The sequence below is a fragment of the Triticum dicoccoides genome, chromosome 5B, assembly GCF_002162155.2.
Source record: "Triticum dicoccoides isolate Atlit2015 ecotype Zavitan chromosome 5B, WEW_v2.0, whole genome shotgun sequence".
NCBI lineage: Eukaryota > Viridiplantae > Streptophyta > Magnoliopsida > Poales > Poaceae > Triticum > Triticum dicoccoides.
The window spans coordinates 100,948,841-100,957,303 of NC_041389.1; positions in this window are offsets into that span (position 1 = coordinate 100,948,841).

Here is an 8,463-nt window from a genome sequence, read left to right on the forward strand (position 1 = left end):
AAAAGGGTTAAAACACGAAACTCTCCAGATCCTCGACCTCGTGAGCTATCCTGCCCTGCCCCTCCCCCTTTTATTGGTTGAACTAGCTACTCATCTGATTGTTTTTCTGTCTTACTATGGTATCTGTAACATACTTCAGACTAAAAAATTCAGCTAGTAGGCATACTCTTGGTTTCTTTGTCCTGGATTTATCACTTCAGCCTTTGTGTGTCACGCTTGACCCAGTCAAATTGGTCCTGAACCAACCCCCACGAGTTTATCTGTAATGTACTGGAAAATTTATGCTGCAAGTATCGGATTTAGTTTGATGTCCATCAGCCGCTTCGCAAGAATTGACTAGACAAACACCTATATTACATCTCATGTTTAGGGTTTAGTGTCAGAGATCTTGCCTGTGTTCCAGCCAATCATTCTCGAAAGCACATGCGTATTAACAATGGTGTTCCTCTATAGTGCTAGCTATCTGATTTTCCTGTAAATCATTGCATAACCTAGTTGTGTTAGATTTGTCCATCCCTTATGATAACAGTATGTAGAATCACCATCTGAACGTGAAGGCCTCTGCAACATGCTGCTATTTTTTCTTGGAGTTCTTGGAGTCTCTGGAGTGCGTTCTTGAGCTTTTTGGCCCTTTGGGAACTGCTGGACACTACAACGCCACGGCCACAACAGAGCGAGCTGCATGAATCGATAGTGAGGCATAGACCAAAACCTAGCTTGCTTCGCCGATTCGCGGCGGCAGGGACGGCGAGCGGCGTGGGGCCGTGGGCGCGTGCCGACCGGCGCTGCTGCTGCGCCGCTGGCGGGTGGCCGGTCGGGCGGTCGGCGGTCATCCTCACATCCTGTTGGAAGCTTGGAGCTCTCGCCTCTGACTCGAGGTCTGAGCCTCTCGGCCTCCCTCCTCCTTATGTCGATAACCGGAGTAGTCCTAGTGTAAATTGAGCTAGCTCTAGTGTTAATGCGTATGTACAGTATATTACTGGTGTCTCTTGTTGCGCTGTCGGGTGAAAGCAGTTCTCCTGTAATCCCGAGTTTCAGTCATATGGTTCTGAACTTCTGATATTAGCATATACGCTTTCTTCTGAACTGGGTGGATGTTGGTTGGCATATAGTACGAGTAGTTCTTATCTTCCTTTTTAAATTCCTTTGAAGTGGTGCTCTGTACTGACTAATGATGATACTAGTTATTTGCTACTGCTCCTAATGCTCTAGTAGAAGAGGCTGCTGATGGGCACACTCAAGAACAGGGGACTGCTCCAGAACAAGAAGCATGTGCAAGTATGGTGTAGAAAAACAAGGTAATTACCATGTATGTTTTCGACATTTTCATAGTTGTTACAATATGTGGATTTACAATGCTTGCATTACACTTAAATTGTGAGTTTTGCACAGATTTTTTTTAGTGGCACCCCCCATAGTGTAATCCTAGATCGGCCACTGTACAGAGTGATTTGACATGCCGTCTGAAAGTACTAGTTGTGAGGGCATCTCCAACCATTCGCCCCCCAGGGCGCCTAAATAGAGCGGTCTGGGGGCGTGCCGGCGCTAGTTCGACCCCTGGGGGCGACCTAGCTCCCAGTCACGCCCCTACGAGCCAGCCCGAGGATGCGGGAAATTTAAACTTGGTCGTTCCCGCTCTCAAAAGACGCCGCAAATTCGGCGATCGGACGTAGTCTGGCATTACAAAAAACAGAGCGCCGCCGCCGCAAGTTCGCGTGCGCAACGATTCACTCGGCGGGGTCGGCTTCAGGCGTTGGCGGAGTCGGCGTGCGCGGGCTCGTTGGTGTCGGAGCTGCTTCGGTGCTGGGCTGCGTCGGCGCGGCTTCGGCACTGCTGGGCGGCGATGTAGAGGCGTCGTTCGGGCTTGGCCTCCGTGTGGTCGTGGGCGTCGTCGGCGTCGTCGGCGTTGCCGTCGGCAGCTCGTTCAGGATGAGGCCGCGTTGCACCAGGTACCACGCCTTGAGCTTCTCGTCGTTGCTCTGGAACATGTCCGCCCCGCCCATCAGAAAAGCCATGTCGGTGTTCCTCTTCTTCGCGGCGACGTTCGTCCGGAGCAGGTCAAGCTTGATGGCGTTGTTCTTCATTAGCGACGACCACCGCGCCTCGGTCTTCTCTTCGCGTAGGACGGCCCGGGCCTGGGCGTCGGCGAGGCAATGCTCGATGGACTCCTGCACTCGCGCGGTTGCCGCGTCGGCGCTTTTCCCCTCCATTGCCAAATTGTGGCCGTCCGGCCGCCCCTCTGACGCGCCCGTAGTCGTCGCGTCCGGCTTGTATGTCTCCTTGGCCTTGTCGAGGACACGTCGGACTTCCGCCCACTTCTCGCACTTGTCAATGCGCTTGTAGACGTGGATGTGCTTGAAGTCGGCGTCTTGGTTGTCGCCCCGATACATGGCGAACATACGCAGCAGCTGCGCGGAGGGACGAACAGTTGGCGGGCGGCGGGCGTAGGGGACGAAGATATGCGGGCGAACGGCGGGCGTAGGGGTCGACGAGCTTCCGCTCGTCGAACTCGGCCTTGATGCGGTCTCAGTACGTCTCCAAGCTCTGGTTCGCGCCGGTGGTCGGGTCGAGGCAGACGACTTTCCATGCTTCGGCGAGGCATTCCTCCTCCTTGGACGTCCACTTGATGCGCGGTTCGCCTGACCTAGCCGCCCGCTTCTTCTTCTTCTGGCGCCCCTTCGTCGGAACAAGCCGGCTCCTCCTCCTCCTCCTCCTCGTCCTCCTCCTCCTCCTCGGGTTCCTGCGCGTCGTCGCCGTAGACGTAGCCGAGCTCGGCCTCCATGTCGCCGCTGAGGTCCACTACCTCGTCCTGGGTGGCGAACCCGGGAGACGCAGCGGCCGCGGTCGATCCTGTCGCGATGATGTCGTCCATGTCGGCTCCCGTGTCGTCGCCGTTGCCGAGGTGCGAGAAGGGTAGCGGTCCACGGTAGAGATGGGGCGTCGGTGTGGACGCGTAGGCAGCGGGCGGCGAGTAGTTGTATGGAGGGTACTACACGCTGACGAAGGCGGGCGAGGGCGTGCGCATAGCGGGGTGACCATGAGGGAAGGTCACGTTTGGGTTGAACCCACCGTGCGCGTCGCCGTCGGCGTAGCCGGGCGACGATGAACCCCATGGAGATCCGGCGCCTTGCTGTCCCCAGGATGCGTACTGGGCGTGGCTGACGACAGGTGGATTCATCCCCGCCTGGTCGACCGATGAGGAAGACGCCGCCGCGCGCGCCGCGTTGTCGCGGGCCTTCTTGGCTATGGCCCTGTTCCGCCTGTCAGCGGTGACTGCTTCTCACCGCTGAACTTTCACCCTCCACTCGGCGTTCGACAGGCCCGGTGGCTTCGATGGCGGCGCCCTCGGCTTCCTCTGCTTCGGCTGGGCCACGGCGCCAGTCGCGGTTGCCGCCGCGCGCGGCATGGCGTACTTCTTCGGCGGCATGGCGTACTTCTTCGCGGCGAGCGGAAGGGGGTTTGGCGGGAGAAAGGGAGAGAATGGCGGGAGGAAGGCGAGCGAGCGGGAGAGATGCGAGGGAAAAGCGTCAAGAAACGGCGGGAAAAGGCCCTCAGGTCGCCTCCAGGGCGGGCCCACGCGCCTTTTTCGCTTGTGCCGGCTCCCCAAGCACCCCCCAGGGCGCCGGGTTCGGCCTGAGTCCGTCGGCACCAGTTTTGGCCCGAGCCGGCGAAAAATGGGCTTCTGGGGGCACGACTGTGGCCTTTTTTTGGCGCCGGCGCAGCAAAATCGCCTGGAGAGGGCCTGTTGGGGGCGTGGCTGGAGATGCCCTGAATATTGGATATCTGTAGCATTACATTTTGAACCTAATTTTGGTCTGCTAACTCTAGCTTGCTTTTCCATGTTAATCAGAATGTGGTGAATTTTTGTAATAAAAAACATGTCACTCCTTGAGTGACAGCTTTTATGGGGTGTAGAAAAGAATGACTTCAAAGAAAATGTACTTTGTAGATGTTCTATATTTCTCGGTTGCGAAGAAGCAGAAAATGAAGAAGTAAGTTGTCTAACCATTTGATCTATCTTGGTTTGCTTGACTCTAATTGTGTAGCTTTTGCATCAATTCATTTGGATCCAATGTTGCCTCGTGTAAAGAATAAACCATGTATCTTACTTCAGCTTTTATTTTTGAACTAGGACAAAATATTATAAGAGAACTTCCACATTCACTCATGGCAATGTATGATAATAAATATGTTGTATCATTGGTTTCAGACATCTGAACAAGAAGAAAAAGAAGTGCAAGGCTGGTAAGGTCGAGACTCATCTTGAATTTCCTGGACGTGAAAAGGTTAAATTTGGTGAAATTGTCGAAGCTCCACCAAAGTTATCATTCCCAAAGGTGCCTTATCTACTCAAAACCTTTTATGTTATTAGATTTGGTCGGATTCATATGAAGGGTTGACTGAACTTTTGAAGGACGCCCCATATGCTTCATTGCTTGTATGTTTGTCTTAGATTCTTATGAGATCTCTGCCAATATGAATTTGACTGTTGGCATTTGTTATTACCAAATAGATCACTTTTCAGCCATTTAGAAATTAGAAGTTGACTTCTTGTAAATGTGAATTTGGTGTACAGGATTTGACAACAAAAAATAATGTTATATGATGAATGAATGATATTTTTAACAACCGAAGTGATGTTTGACATTGAGCTTTCTTATTCTTGCAGCACACTGATAATAGTACTATTCCGTTGAACTGATGCAATTTGTGTACTAACAAGTTTTCACTTTCCCGGCGTGGGCGCAGAGGTGATCGACGCTGACAAGCGCGGCCCGGTGGCGCTGTGCTCTTCAACCACTCAGAGGCGGACTTCGCCGTGAAGCCTAATGGCCACGTCGCACAGATGATCGTCAGGTGATTTCGACGCCGGAGGTCGCCGATGTGGAGGACCTCGACGCCACCGTCCGCGAGAGGGAGGATTCGTGTCCACTGGCGTCTGAACTCCTAGCCTTGTAGATACATCTAGAGAGGTGGTCTGTTTAGGTTGGTGGTAGACCACTAGGGAAGGTACCCACCTTACGATGATGGTTGTGTGTGTCTGATGTTAAATGGAATCTTGAGATGGTTCTGTGAGTTGGTTTGATTTGCACTGGACGTATTACCATTCATGAGTATTACATCTAATTTTTACTTTTTTAATTCCTAAATTGTTAGTAGTAGCGTGGGTCAAAAGTGAGGGCTACTAGTAGTTAGTTTAGTAATAGCGTGGGTTTTAGGTTAGTAGAGCGTGCGTGCACACGCGCTACTACTAACTTTTTAGCTATAGCGCGGGGTAAAAAACGCGCTACTGCTAAAAATTAGTTATAGCACCGTAGCAGTAGCGCGGGAACCCACGCTACTGGTATGCAAAAAAATCACGCTACTGGTAGTGTTTTTCCTAGTAGTGATGTCTTTTTATGGATTTAAGAATCTAGTATGATATGTCCGGATGCAACAAGTGAAATTGAGGCGTGCCCGGTCACTGCACGTGGACGCTCCCGAGCGCGTCCACGGGCGTTTGAGGAGCCATATTTGTCATATGTGGCTGTAGATGCTCTTAGGGCATCTCCAACGGCAACCCCCCAAATTTCCTCCCGCATCCGTCGGCGGACACAGATGCAGGAGGATACCATCCAACCATAGCCACATATATCCGGTCTTTCTCTTTTCTTTTTTCAAGTCCGCACGATCAAATAGACGCATGCAAATGGTACAAATGTTCAAATAGTTGCATGCATTACTAGTTTAAATTAAAAAGAAAATATTACATCCCAACATTGTTTTCCCCTTTGACCTCCCACTGGTACTCAATCGGATCTTTCTTCAGCTGCTCATGAGTTGGTCGACGCTGAATTTATTGATGCATTTGAATAAACTCTTCAAATGTGTCCGAATTCTGGTCTGGCATGGTGAGAATAGCAGTAGCGGATGGTACCTGACGGGGCGATCGGAGGACAGGGGTTGAACGAAGACGGAGGAGAAGCGGGGTGGAGCCCCGCCGGAGCGCTGGAGGTGCCAGAGACGTAGAGTTCCGGCAGGGGTGTGGCGTGGTGGCCGGGGTGGTGGAGCGGCGGCGAAGGCGAGAGAGGAAGAAGAAAGGAGAGAAAATGGGGAGGATGAAGTCGCGGGGTCAGGGGAGGGTTTTGGGTGGGCCGGGCGTGTCGGATTCCTACGTTTCGCATGCCCGGGCTCCCGCAAAGCTTCTCAAATTTTGTCTCTAGTTTGCGGAAGAAATAGTGTCCGGACCGCCCCGCCACCGATACAAGCATGCGTTGGACGGCTTCTGCTGTCCGGATAGATGCGGACGATTTGTGGGTCCGTTTTAAAGATGCCCTTAAAAAGATGCATTTATTTTTCTTTTGAAAAGGGGTATTTACCCCAAGAAGATGTAATATATTGCCATGTTAGCTATGATCAGCAAAGGGTTCTGCACCTATCAAGATCCTTATCGTATCTCCAAGTCAAATGTGGCTGCAAGCATAGACCACTAGCAATATATACCGGCTAACTTTTGCAATGGTGTTTGTCAATGTCATGCTAAGTGCCCTTTGAAACCCCTTTAGATGTCCCCTTAAAGCTATATGCCACTCCCTTCTCCTTGTAGGTTGTAGTAGTACAAACTAGTAAGTAACAAGTTGAATTTTCCATGTATATTTTTCGATTATATTTACCGTACTTCATGTCACTTGTGGTAGGATGATGACACATATGATATGAAACAGACTGAGTATAATTGCGCATTATCTGTTGTTTATGGGATATGTACGCCACAAACATTTTTATTGAAGGTACCTAGCTAGAAAACACATGGATAAATATTTTATTTTCTGTTAATAGTAGCACTGTCCTGCCATGCCATGCCAGTGACCAGGGTCCAAATCCAAGCACTTAAAGTCCTGGTAGCACATCTGAAAGCTGAACATGTGGACCGGTGATTGATTAATTGGAAATTTTGGCCCTTCCAGGTCCCAAGAGCTAGCCCCCAAGGCCTGCAAAGAACAAGAAAGACTAAGACCATTCTCAAGGGCAGAAGAAGAATCTTTGAGATCCTGAATTTTACTCCAAGGACTTGTACATCTTGTCTTCTTTCTCTATCCGTTGAATTATGCGCCGGAGATTAGGATCCTTTAAACAAACATGGCGCTAGAGATTCTTATATGTTATCTTATCTCATCTTAAAACCTAATTTATTAGTGGGGATGAGGTGAGATCAGATCCTGATCCCTTCCTTGTGGTTGGACCATAGAAGCTTGGAGGTGCATGCCATCCATAGGAAGGAGTAATATATAGTATCCTTTTTGTGGTGTGAAGGTGCTGCCATGGAGCACTCACTCAAGATTCTTTCACAGGATTGTGACAGGGCACCACCCAACGAACTCATTACTGTACCAATTAAGTGAAAAGATTGTGTGAGTCTGTCTCATCTATCCTTTCTTAATCGGTATGAAGTCCTAAAGAAATAGGGTAAAACAATGCCAACGAATTGCATACAAGAAGCATAAAAGCAAAGTTGTAGTGGTTGCACCAGCCCAGGAGACTCTGCAGTTTGTGCTGTGACTTTGCTCGCACGGAAAATTTTAGGGCAGAGGCTTCATTTCTACTAAATCATAATTTCTTTTTTGTAAATACTCAAGTTCTCGACACGTTCTGGACTGTTTGGTTGGAGAAGAAAACAAACAGCTAGAGAGATTCTTGTTTCCGCGGGGAAAAGGAGGAGGGAATCGACGAGGTGGACTCGCATGTTGCTTCTGTCGGCTTCTCTGTGGCGCCGTGCTAACGTGGCCGTCTGTCAGTGAGACAGGCGCATCGAATCGCCGCATAGCTGGACCCGCCCCTTGGTTAAAGAGGAATATATCCACAGGTCAGTGCTTGGCCAGATGCAAAGGAAAACGGAACACGGATGTGGCTGTATATGCGGCAGTTTGTGACCGTCCGCATGCACTGGATTCAGCTGCACTCAAATTCCCCCGGAAGAAAAGCGAGGCCTAGGAATTTTACTAGTACTACTACTAAATTCTCTGTTTCTGTGAGAATCTTTTACTAGATTTTCCTTCCGAGAAAAAAGTAAATCCTGTAGGGGCTCCAACTGACCGATGTCCTATGCTAAAATTCGCCTACAAACTCTTTTGATTGATTCATTGTACGACTGGCTTCGAAAAATCCTTGCAGTTTCCTTTTTCGATTTACAGTGTCTTGATAACCCTAACTCGAACTCAGTTGTAATTGTGGCTTCCGACTAGATAGAAAGATACCATCCCCATTTTTCTACCAACACCAACTCATTTTCAATCCTATGCTTTTCTTGGTAACTGTTAGATTGATGTAACATGGTACTGGTAGCACCCAAGGAAAGACGGCTAGCACTAGAAATATGCGCGTCATGCTCAGCTGCCGGAATCAGAAAAGAAGAAAGAAGAAATTCCTTTTGATTTGCTGCTTTCCGCGAGAATCTCGTGTGAAGTTAGAGAATATTTGAGCCAC